At 39.6% G+C, this 13,120-nt stretch overlaps 1 pseudogene; it reads right to left on the bottom strand.

Moving 5' to 3' along the window:
- Positions 1-590, bottom strand: LOC131907740 (large ribosomal subunit protein uL11-like; annotated as a pseudogene).
- Between the last annotated feature and the right edge of the window lie 12,530 nt (positions 591-13,120).

Below are 13,120 nucleotides of genomic sequence, written 5' to 3'. Positions count from 1 at the left end.
TTAATGAGCTGAGCATTCCACTGCATCACTGCTGATGTCATCGATGATGTCATGAGGATGGAGGTCATCCACATTGCAGCCCATAGACTGTGCAGTACCCAGGATCTCCTTAATATTTTCAGACAGTTCTCTGGCTAAACACAAGTGCTGCATCTGCTGGGCAATGTTGACAATCTGATCAAAAGTGATATTTCCACTGTGTTTAATGTTCTTCTACTTCTTTCTGTCTCTTGGTGGCTCCTTGAGGACCAGGCAGAGGCAGAGTGCACCACCTCATCTGGGACCAGGCAGAGGCAGAGGGCACCACCTCATCTGGGACCAGGCAGAGTCAGAGGGCACCACCTCATCTGGGCCTGTCTGTTCTGGATGGTCAGCTTCACTATAATCCTCAGACCTTTCCAATCACCGGGTGCTTTGGCAATGTCATTACCAATTTTTTTTTTTGGAGACAGACCCAGGGAACTGATCTTGGGGGCCAAGGCAGATGGTGCCCACCTCACCCCGGTGAACCTCAAGTACACATCTTTGAACTTGGGTGGCATGGTGCAGGCGGCTGGTGTTTGATGAACCCAGATTCCGGATGACTGAAGAAAGTTGTAGTCTCCTCCGAGCCAAAAGCTGAAAAGCGGCCGGGCGGTGGTGGTGCACGCCTTTAATCCCAGCACTCGGGAGGCAGAGCCAGGCGGATCTCTGTGAGTTCGAGGCCAGCCTGGGCTACCAAGTGAGTTCCAGGAAAGGTGCAAAGCTACACAGAGAAACCCTGTCTCGAAAAACCAAAAAAAAAAAAAAAAAAAAAAAAAAAAAAAAAAAAAAAAAAGCTGAAAAGCAAGAAAACCATTTTCAACTGGGCTAACTTTTGAAAAGTTGGCGAAGGTCATTTGCGTAGCAATGAAATCATGACTTTAACCCAGTTTTTTAGTTTATCTTTCCTAGTTCATTGAAATGTTATTGAATTAAAAGATCTGCTTTTGTTTGAGATTGTTTACAGAAGCTTGTTTATTTGGCTACTTTGTTAAACGCAGTAACTGTTTTATTTTACAGGGTTGTTGAGGACAGATCACAAATACCATGTCTGACTCGGTAATTCTTCGGAGTGTAAAGAAATTTGGAGAGGAGAATCATGCCTTTGAATCAGATGGATCATGTAAGTGGCCTTTGAATTCCCTTGAGTCTTGTGCAAAGAAAAGTAAAGACAAAAATGAGACTAACCCATCGACGTTTCAAGATGCAGAGAAAAATCAGCTACAACATATGGAGCTATTATGGGCATCCACCTGACATACAGCCAGTGAGGTTTCTCTAGAATCCATGTCACGTCCCATCTGAAAGCTCTATGTTGGAATGCACAATGTGCGAGTGCATGGAAGCATCTCCCATGAGAACCTCCTTCCTAGGTAGAGTAGGGTTGTTCAGCCATGGCCATTATAGTAATTTTATCCCTGCATCATTACTGATCACCATGGCAACAGTAATAAGAGTTTCTGCTCCTGGTAAGAGTGAGACTGTGTGGGAGGGGCCCTGCAGCATTATTCCCTGGCATATTGTCAGCACAGACTCCAACTGCCATTCACTGATTAAATCATACGCTTCTATACTTTACAGATAGAGAAAGTAAGACTTTGCTAACTTTTTAAAAGTTGGTAAAAATCACGAGTTATGATTCATGGAGCCATGATTCTAATCCAGCTTTCCAATTCTCAAGCCCTGTATCTACACTGTAATGTCTCTTTAGTCTTACTGCAATTGTATTAAAAATGTCAGCCAAACCAGGAAATGATGGCCATGGTAACAGACATTACTTAGGGTTCTTTTCTCTGTGGCTTCCTTATGGTCCTGTAGATACCCACTTCCATTTCCCACCGACATTTGCTCCGCATGTGCTGACAAAAATTACATGTAGCTCCATCTTATTGATTCTGATAGTGATGAAGTGTTGAAGACATCTTATGGCCAACTTGTGATATATTAAGTAGAAAGATTTTTGATGTTTCTAAGGAAACAACCAACAAATTAATCCCCATTTCAGTAGATAATTTTAAATAGTCATATTCACATTAGCTAATTTAGAAATGGTAACTTCCATAAGGCATGGTGGCTCACATCTGTAATTCTAGCCCTTGGGAGTCTGAAGCAGGAGAATTGCCAAGGGTCTGAGTTTGAGACCACTCTGGACTACACAGTTCCCAGGCCAGCTGGCATTACAGAGTGGGAGACCCTGTCTCAAAAAGAAAAAACCTTTCTTTTGATATTCAGAAAATATCAATATTTTATGATCTGGAGAAAATCCAAATACATACTCAAAGCAGCAGGAGGGAAGGATAGAGGGAGGGAGAGGAGAGATATAGAGAAAAAGAAAGATGGAGAGAGGTAATTATTTTATAGTATTTCCTGAGTAAAAGTACCTCATATACATGTTTTTGATTGACTAATGATTATGATTGTGTTGCATTTGGACATGATTTTTATTAACCTCTTTATACATTGTTTTCATCCTGACAGATAACAATGATAAGAAATCAAGGTGAGTGGCCATTTCAACAGCACAGCATCTTCTCTAGAATGATTTCAGAATATTCCTATAAATACAGAGCAGAGTATTTTTATACACATCACTACCCTTGTTTGGTGTGCACAATGCTTTCTTCTCTTTGAAGTCTCATGGGATATCCATCCCTTCCTGATTATTCTAGTCTTCTTCCCATGCATCCCAGTCTACTGGAGAACCGCTAGCCCAAACAAGCAGGAAAGAGTTGGACAATAAGTGTGAGTTCATGAGTGCAAGGAGGTCCTCCAGCTTCATTTCTTTTCGCTCAGAAGAGACTATATAACCCCAAAATTGAATTCTTTGAGTTTTCTCTTCAGCAGCTTGAGTTGACATGTAAACAAGTGTATGGGGCAGGATGGGTCTGCATCAGAACGGAGTTCTTCACGTGGGGGAAGGTAGAAAACTAGTTTAAGAAGTGTGAAGTATTTCATGGCAGAAGAAGATGGTAGCAGTGGTTGGATTAACAGTGGGCTAGAAGGTCCTCTGGAAGTCCCATTGGGAGGGCAGAAAAGAAACTGAGTCACCTTCTCACCTAGAGAAGGTCATTTTATTTCTTTTTCACACAACATATTTTGATCATGTTTTCCCCCTCCAACTCCTACCACATCTTCCTCATCTCCCTAACCCACACAACTTCATGCTCTCTCTATCTCAAAAAAAACCTCACAAAAAGTGAAAATCAAAACAAACAAACAAAAAGCCCCAATAAGGCAAAAAATATCAATAAATAAATAAATAAAAGAATAAAAACAACCCACAACAAACTATTATGGAATTCGTTTTGTGTCAGTCAGCTACTCCTGGGCATGGGGCCTGCCCTGGAATATATACCTGTCGACTATACCCAGTGACACACAATTGGAGAAAATGGGTTTTCCCTCTGCTAATAGGTATCAGTTGCAATAGCTTTTCTGTTAAGGGTGAGATCCTGTGTCCTCTTCTTCCTCTCAGTGCTGGGACCCTGTCTGGCTTGAATCGGTGCAGGTCTTGTGTGTGCTGACACAGTTTCTGAGTTCACACGTGCATCAGTCCTGCTGTGTTTCTTGGAGTCCTCCATCACCTCTGGCTCTTACCATCTTTCTGCTTTCTCTTCGGAATACATCCCTGAGCCTTGAGGGGAGGGCTTTGATGAAGACATCTCATGTAAGGTCGAGTGCTCCAAAGCCTCTTCCTCTTCTCAGGTTGTCCAGTTGTGGGTCTGTGTTAATCTCCATCTACTGCAAGAGGAAGCTTCTCTGATGAGGGTGGAGTGTTGCTCTGATCTACAGGGATAACACCACGTCATTAGGAGTCATTAGTGCTATGCTCTGTTAGCAGAATCATAATAGTACATCCCCCCCTAGGCTCATGAACAGGGTAAATTAATGAGGAGGTAGAATAAACAGTATAAACTTAGAAAACATATTGCACAGTAGCTACTGGGAATGTATAACTTTTTTTGCTAATAAAAAGAGTGGATTGGAAATGAAGATTTAAGATGGAATGTGTGTGCCGGGGCAGATGTTATTGAAATCTTAACCATCTTGGCTAGGGAATGCCTTACTGGGAATGAAGAGACTCGGAGTGAAAGTCTGAAGTTAGAGTAACTGTCCACGTGAGTGTCTAAGAAAGGTCATTTTGGGAGGGAGCACATTTGGCAAAGGCAAATGGGTGGGTGACTGGCTTCAGAAGAACTAGATTATGTATATTGTATATCTCCTGCTGATTCCAGTTAGTGTTGCCTATATACATGTGAGTCTGTGCTGACCACTGGAGTATGGTCAGCCATCTACTAATGGTCTCATTCCTGAAGAAAAAGGACCCCCCACCACACACACACACACACACACACACACACACACACACACACACACACACTCACCCCTTCAGATGCCACTGGCTGCCTGTAGCTCTTCAACTAGGTGTGAGGTCTTGTGACTCCTCCCCCTCCAGGCTGTAATGTTAACTGGTGTGGTCCTGTACAGGTCTTGTCCAGGCACCCACAGCTGCTGAGAGTTCACGTGTGCAGACTACATTAAAATACTGGCTTTAGCCAGAATTTCCCAGCCAGAGGGGAAATTCTTTCATATTAAAGAAGGGCCCAGGAAGTACTACTCCGAGAATTTCTCACCAATTTTGGCAAAAAGACCTTCAAATACCTGTTTTTCTCCTCAGGTCACAAGAAAAAAAGAAAGGTGAAGACGTTCGAGTTGGCTTCTTTGAACTGGTAATACAACCATGCTGATTTATTTGGTTGATTTTGCAACTGTGAGTTAGTCGCACACTGGAGAAAGTGCCAATTCTGTAGTCATCGTGGCTGATGACTCTAGTCATTAGCTATGCAGTCATGAGCTTTACCTGTGTGGTAACATGCTGATTGTGATCACAAGTTCAATGCCCACAAATCATGTTTAGTATCAGCAAAGCCATTTGGAATAGAATCAGTGGACTCACAATTATAACTTGAATAAGGAAGACCATCACAATAACTCCCAAAGCAATAGGTCATATACAGCCATTCTTATGGGAAGTCTTTAGAAATTCTATAGCTTAGAGATTTACCCCAAATTTATGTAGGATGGAGGGATTTCAAAGCAAAAATCTGCCCATTGTCCAGATGAGTTTTCCGAGTTGAGAGCCAACTTATTGCATTGTTGAATGCTCACACAGTATATCTACCTGGTAATGAATGACATCTATGATAATGACTTGCAAGGTAGTGAAGTCAGCTCCCGACCTGAGGAGAATAGATTCAAAGATTTGAATGTGATGCAAGAGTCTAACATTTTAGACAATTGATGGTGTGAAGACAACTGCTCAACCATGACTCCCACAAGCACCCGGTGTTGAGTGCTACTTATCAAAATCTAAATGAAATTAAATAGGCCTCCTACCTACCTCCCTTGCTTTTCATATGTAGATAATCTCTGAACCCTTTGTTTTTCAAGTTTCGATTTTCTTCATCGGTTGACACTTGGCTGATGTTAATGGGAAGTCTGTGTGCAGTGCTCCATGGAATGGCCCAGCCAGGCATACTTCTTGTTTTTGGTATAATGATAGATATTTTTATTGAGTATGACATTGAAAGACAAGAACTCGAGATTCCAGGAAAAGTGTGTATAAATAACACCATTGTGTGGATCAACAGCTCCTTCAACCAGAACATGACAAACGGAACACGCTGTGGGTAGGCTATTTTCCTTTTTCTTTTTGTTATATCTTAAATTATAATTCAAAACATCCAAAGACAATATTGACTGAGTGAAATAGCATCTAATAGAAAAGAACAGGAAAACAAACTTACCCATGTTGATAGAAATTCTCTAACCTTGAAGCTATTTCCATCCTTCCAGGTCTCAAAATATCAGCAGACATTGCTGGTCAAATACTACAGAAACGATCAGTTGGTTTACTATAAGCCTGAGCACGACACTGTCCATACTTATTGCCACTAAGGAGATAATTGTATTCCTCTTGAGTCCCCTAGACAAAAGCCCCTTCCCCATTAGCCCTTTTTTGCCCCTTAGCTTTGTCCCCTCTCCATGTGTCCATTCTCCATAGGAATCAGTAGTTACAGCCAGCATTTCAGTTTCTGTAGAAGAGTGGTTGGTAGTGTGACAAGAAAGTGGCCCTGAAGAAGCAGCCGGAATGCAGACTAGCACAGTCTCTGAGATACGCCCCACAGACCACTTGGTAATCAATGAGTCTGTAGTACATGTGTGTCGACTCACTGTTGTGGCATGGACATTGCACCCGCCTTGTGCTGCCTCAATGCAGAACAAGTTCATTGACATGTATATGAATCCATATGCTTGGGTCCATGAGTCAAAGGAAGGACATACCCTTCTCAGAAAGGCATTTGGGATGGCTTCCTCAAAAAAAATTTTGTTTCTCAAATTAATTTTTTAAAATGTTGACAGGGTTGATTCAAATTATGGGTCTTTCTAAATCATTAAAATTCTTCCATAATATCATCTACTTTGAGGGTTTTTCATTTCTTTAATCAAAAAACTTTGAATGTCAATTAAGTAACATGAACTTGTAGAAGCACCAGGGACACACTGTCCTGGGAGTCACACCTTTATTTTTACAGAGCTTTGGTCTAGTCAGGCAGACAGTCATTCATTCAATGATCATTCTTAAAATATTAGTTGTAAACTAGTGGTGCTAGATGATGCAAAAGCACAAAATTCTATGCAATGCGTAGAATTATCCTTTAAAAATTAATAAGCAGAGGCTGGGGAGATCACTTATTGGGTATAGTGCTCTCTATGTAAACATGAGGACCTGAGTTCAGATCCCTGGCACCCACATAAAAATCAGGAATGACATATCAAGTTGAGGTAGGATTAAGCTCCTCCCCTTGTATTAAGGCTGGGCAAGGCATCCCAGTATGAGGAGTAGGTTCCCAAAAGTCAGCCAAAGTGTTAGGAACAGGCCTGGCTCCCACCACCAGGAGTCCCACAAGTAGAAGGAAACCTGCCCCTTTCTGAACAGAGACAGAGGAAGAGTGGATTGAGAGGAGGGTATGGGGAGGTGTGGGGAGGGGATGGGAGGAGAGGAGGGAGGGGAAACTGGGGTCGGGATATAAAATAAATAAACAAATTTAATTAATAATAATAATAATAAAATATTTAAAAAATTCAGGAATGACAGTGTCTGCATCTGTAACTCCAGAGGTAAATGAAAGGGCAGGAAGAGACAAAAGGTCCCCAAAGCTTGCTGGCCAGTCAGCCTGGTCAATCAGTGAGCTCCAGGAGTGGTGAGAGACCCTGCCTCAAAAATAAGTTGAAAATGTATGTGTGCATCCCTCACACACATATGAACATACAGACTTGCATATACTGCACATACACATTTTACAAGGCAAATTTAAAAGTTAGTAAGCCAACTCATTGGAAATAAATTTGCTGGCATCTGAATTTGTATGTTTCTCTAAGCTTGCAAGGATATTTTCTTCTGAGAGACTCAGCAGTTCCTATAAAGAGAGATTTCAATGAGCCTTTTAAAGCTCTTCATTTCTTTTGGAGGGCAGAAATGAACTACTTTTTTGAGAATGATATCACCACAGCCATTGATAACACTGGGCCACCAAATCATGAAAATAAATGTTAGATCAAAATGCAAGACATTTCCACGCATCAGCTGCCTATAGAGATTTGTTAGGTGAATTGAAGAAGGAACCTAGCTTTGATGTTTATACCACAGGCATGGATAAGCAAGGAATTTCCTGTCGTTACCACCACTCAGTGGTTCATCTTACCAGGACTTATATCTGGAATCAATAAATGTTGCAAACTGGAGCTTTCAGAAGAACGTTGGCCTCAGCTTACCATGATACAAGTATTTAATTGACCATCTGATAAAGTATAATAAAAAGATGAAGCATTAAGAATGGTCATTTGTCTTTCCCTTTTAAAATAATCATATGGCTAAGCTAGAATGGTTTAAGGTATACCTTTCTTAGATTGTTCCTTTACCAGGAACTCTTTGACAAGTTAAATCTTTTATTATGAGTTATTATAGTCATCACTGTGAGTACTATTTGTTTATCTTTTGTGGGGTAAGAACATTTTGAAAAAGGAGTTGGGTGTGTCCCAGGATAAGGGAGAGAACATTTTCTCATTTATTAGTGGTTAAATGCCTTCCCAGTTACCTAACACTTTCAAGATCCTTTCTCAGAAAAACTCATTGTTAAGGATACACTATTGCATAATATAGCGTAATAGATGTGTTACTCTGGTATCTGTAAGACAAGGCAATAACTTTAGGGAAGTACATATGTGGCCGGTGGCCTGAGCTGTTTCTGAACGTTTCCTATCTTGAATTTTACATACCTCTTTATTGGGTGGGATGTTAAAGCTAAACTCCTACAAATAGTTCTTAGTCAGCAACACTGATAAGGGTTAAAGACTATCAGGTCTCCCAGTTACCAGAATTTCTGCTCAGAATAGTAAAACAAAACAGTTAAAGAAAGAAATCTGATGAGTGACAAAATATCACAGTGTAATTTTTTTCACATTAGAGTCTAAAAAAGATAGAAGTCATAAAAATCTTTTTAACTTAATCATAGAAGAGATATTCTGTAACTTCTGGCATATTCCTTTGGCCACATACACCCTGGTACAGTTTGGGAAGCACTATCTATATGAGGCTGAGGATATTGGGGGATGGAAACCTTTGCAGCCCTGGGACAGCTACCACCACTGGACACCTGTTATTTCACCTGCCCCACATATGAACGCACTTGGTAGGAGTCTGAGGCCGAATCTTCAGTCAGATTTCAGCCTATTTTCTTGATAACGTGCACTGAATGTATGCACACAAGAACAACTTTCAAATTTGATACTTAAGGCCATATATTTCTTCAAAACAACTTTATTTTAAAAGTTACTTGTACCACAAACCCATCCACTTAAAATGTGCCATGCAGGGGTTTATTTTGTTTGCTTTTTGTGTGTATTCTCAGAGTTCTTTATCCACCACTTCAACCAGTGTCAGGGCATTTTTATTTGCAACAAGAAGGAAAAGAGAAAATGTACACCCTAACTATTGCTCCCCAGCTTCCCATCTGTTATGAGTCTGCAACAGTAATTGATTTCCTGTGTCTGTGTATTGGCTTATTCTTGAGGTGTCATAGAAACGGACTCATGCAACATGTGACCTTTTTAAGCTGGCTTTTCAAAAAACAGCATCATGTTTTTGAAGTTTTCCATGTTGTAGCATGAATCAGTATTTTATTTTTTTATTTGTGAATATTTTGCTATATAGACATAATGTTTTATTTCATTGGTGGTAATTTGATTTTTCCCTGCCTTTTTGCTATTATAAGTAATGCTGTTTTTGACATTTGTGTACAGTTTTTTTTTGTGTGGATGTATGACTTCATTTCTTGTAGTTACATAGCTCAGAACAGAGTTCTGAGATCACTCATGTGTAATGCTTTGAGGAACTGTCAGGCCATTTTCCAAGTGTCTGTAACATTTGCATTCTTCCTAATGGTGTACGAGATTATAATTTTTCTACAACTTCACTAACAATTGTTAATTATTATCTTTATTTTGAAAGTGGTTATAGTAGGTTTAATGACTCCCTGTGATGTCTGGGTCCTAATCCCTGTAACCTATGAATGTTAAATTAAGGATCTAGGCTAGGCCTAGTGGCATATGCCTTTAATCCCAGCACTTGGGAGGTTGAGGTTGGAGGATTGCTATTTGGTCTTCATAGGAGTACCAGGCCAACCAATATTCCACCTCAACCTCCTTCTACCATACACACATACACACACACACATACACATACACAAATAAAAAAGATTCAGAATTTGGGGGTGGGAAAGAGTATACAAGTGTACTCTAAATACAACCACTGTTTTTAATAGAAGGAAACAGCAAGACTTGACTATTGGAAGGAGAGGTAAGGTGACAGGAGGAAGCTGAGACCAGGTTGTCATGTCCAGTGAATGTCACAACACATTCCAGTAGCAGAAGAAGCCAGTGAGATTCTGCTGTAGAGCCGTTGGACATAGTTCGTGGTACAGTTTGTGGTACAACTTTCTTTACATGATGATGTAGGTCCAGGGAAGCTTTCAGACTTCTGTTCTTTAGAAGGAGTTGAGTCACCAAGTTTGTGGGACTCTGTTATGGCAGTGATAAGAAACTCATACGATACCCATCCTAGTGAGTGGGAAGTAGTATCTCACTGACATCATGACACTTACCCACATGACGTTGGACATCTTTCTGGGGGCTTATTGGCCATTTACATATGTTCTTTGGAAAGAGTGTCTATTTGAATTGCCCTTTACCAGACTGGGTTAGGTGTCTTTTTATTATTGAGTTATAAGAGTTTATTTTTCTAGTTATAAGTCCTTTACCAAATGAATGACTTACAGGAAAGTTTCTCATTCTTTAGTTGTCTTTTCAATCTGTTGATGGTGATTTTTCAAGTCCTAAATTTTTAATTTTGGTGACCCCCACTTTATTTTTTTTTCTTGTTTTGTTTTGATTTTGGTACCACATCTAAGAAACCATCCAAGGTCATGAAAACTCAAACCTGTGTTGTTTTTGTTTGTCTGATTGATTGATGTTTTTTAGACTATTGTGGTTCTGCTTACGTATTTAGGTCTGTGGTTCATTCTGAGTAAATTTTTCCCTATGACAGAAGAAAGGGCTTTGATTTGATTCCTTTCTCTACATAGTCAATTACTTAATAGTATTTGCTAGCAAGACTATGTCAACTTAATTTTTTTTCACATTGCATAATCTCAGAACCCTTGTCAAAATCAATTTAGTAAGCGTTAGGGTTTATTTGTGGGCTCTCACTTCCTTCCCATTCATATACACACTTCTCCTTGTGCCAACAGCACCTTTTAACTGCTGCAGCTTTATGGTAGACTCTGAGATCAGGAGGCATCAGTCTACCTACTTGGTTCTTTCCCACTACTGTCTATTCTGAGTCTTTAGGATTTTTTTTAATATATATAATTTTGAAGCTTAGTCTATTTAACTTCTGGAAAGAAATAAGCCAGAATACAAGGAGTTGCATGGAATCTGTAAATCAATCTGGGAGAATATTGTTCTCTCAATAGTAAGCCTGTGATCCATTTATTTAAGTTGTCTTTAATTCCAACAAGGTTGTATAATTTTAATAATATAAATTTTGTACTATTATTAAATTTATTTGCTAAGTATTTTGTCCTTTTCGGTGCTATTACGAGCAGACATTTTCTGAATTCCATGGTGGATTTTTCACTGCTGTTATATAGACATACAATTTAGTAGACATGCTAATCTCAACTTCTACAACCCTGTTGTCCTATTTATTAATGTCAATAGGTTTCTAGTGGATTCTTTAGAACTTTCTATAGAAGATAATGTCATGTGATAGAGACAACAGTATTTCATCTCTCACTAGATGTTTTATTTTCTTAATTTTTTCCTGTCTAATTGCTCAGTGTTGAGTAGGAGCTGTGAAAGTGTGCACCTCTATGTTTGTCTTGACTTTGAGGTGAAGTCCTTCACCATTGAGAATGGTGCTAGTTGTAGGTTTTCACAAGTGCCTTTTATCATATTGAGGGACCTGCCTTCTCTTCCTGGTTTGAGGGCTTTTTAGTCACTAAGGGGTGTTGAGTTTTGTCAAAAATTTCTGTATTAAGGAGAACATATGGGTTTGGGTATTATGATATTCATATGGCCTATATTACTGACTGACTTTTATATGCTGAATCACCAGGAATACCTTGTAGTAATGATGCGTGATCCTGTTAATATGCTTCAAGAATGAATTTGTTAGTATTCAGTTGAGGATGTGTGTGTGTGTGTGTGTGTGTGTGTGTGTGTGTGTATACATACTAGTGTTTGTGAACTTGCGTATGCAGATATGTATGGAGACCAAAGGTCATCATTAGATGTTTTCATCAATCGTTCTCCACCTTATTTTTATTTATGTTTAAAATTAATTTATGATTTGACAGTTTCAGACATGTATATAATACACTCTGGGCACACTCATCCCTCCACCCTCAATTATCCTTCTCACAACCCCTCTCCTTCTCCTTTCTGCCGATATGTCCCTATCCCACTTTTCTGTCTTTTGTTTTTGCTTTGGGACCCACTGGGTTTAACCAGGGCCATGTGTGTGAGCAGAGGGGTGAAGGTATCTGCTGGGGCACTGAGAACTCATTAGATATTTCATTTGAGTTTGGATCTTTCACTGAACCCAGAGCTTAACTTACATAGTTGCTAGATGGTTGGCCAGAAAGCCCCAAAGGTCCTGTCTCTGCCTTCCTGGTGCTGGGGTTGCAGATGCATGCTGTGTGGCCAGCTTTTACATGAATGGTGGGGATCACATTCAGGTTCCTGTGCTTATGTGACAAACGCGTTATCAACTGAGCATTTATTTCTTCAGCCTCCTAGGTGTCGAGGATTACTGTGACTATATTCATTAGACACATCAGCGTGCATGCACTTTTTGATTTTTTTCATATTCTTTTGGAATCAGGTAACTAACACTGGACTCACAGAGTGATTTTGAAAGTGTTTCTGGCAAATCTACTTTTTTTAAGCTTTAAAATAAATGGTATCGATATTCAACTATTTGGTAAAATTGATCAGTGAAGCCATCTAGTCTTTCCCTTGCTGAGTGGTTTTGATTATTGATTCAGTCTCTTTGCTGGATATAGATCTGTTCCGATTATTTGTTCCTTTGATAAGATTTTGAATTAATATATTAAAATTGTATGTATATTTTTGTACAAAGTTTTTTTGACATATTTATACATTTGACATATGTGGGGTAAACTACCCTAGTTAACATATATATCATTGTATATGCTTTCTGTTATGAGAATACTTAAAAGCCCTCCTTCAGCATTCTCACTTATACAAAGACACAGTTACTAACTGTAGTTGTGCTGGACAATAGAACTCTTACACTTGCTCCCTTTGCTACCAAATTTTCTATCTTTTGACAAAAATCTGGTTTCCTCACTCCCAGTTCCTGGACACCACCTTGTTATTCTTTCCTGCGGGTTCCACTTTTTTAGACTCTCTGCGTAAGTAAGACTGCATGATGTCACTTCCTGGCTTATTTCAT

The sequence above is a fragment of the Peromyscus eremicus genome, chromosome 4 (assembly GCF_949786415.1).
Source record: "Peromyscus eremicus chromosome 4, PerEre_H2_v1, whole genome shotgun sequence".
Classification (NCBI taxonomy): Eukaryota; Metazoa; Chordata; class Mammalia; order Rodentia; family Cricetidae; genus Peromyscus; species Peromyscus eremicus.
This window is presented reverse-complemented; position numbering and strand designations above follow the sequence as displayed.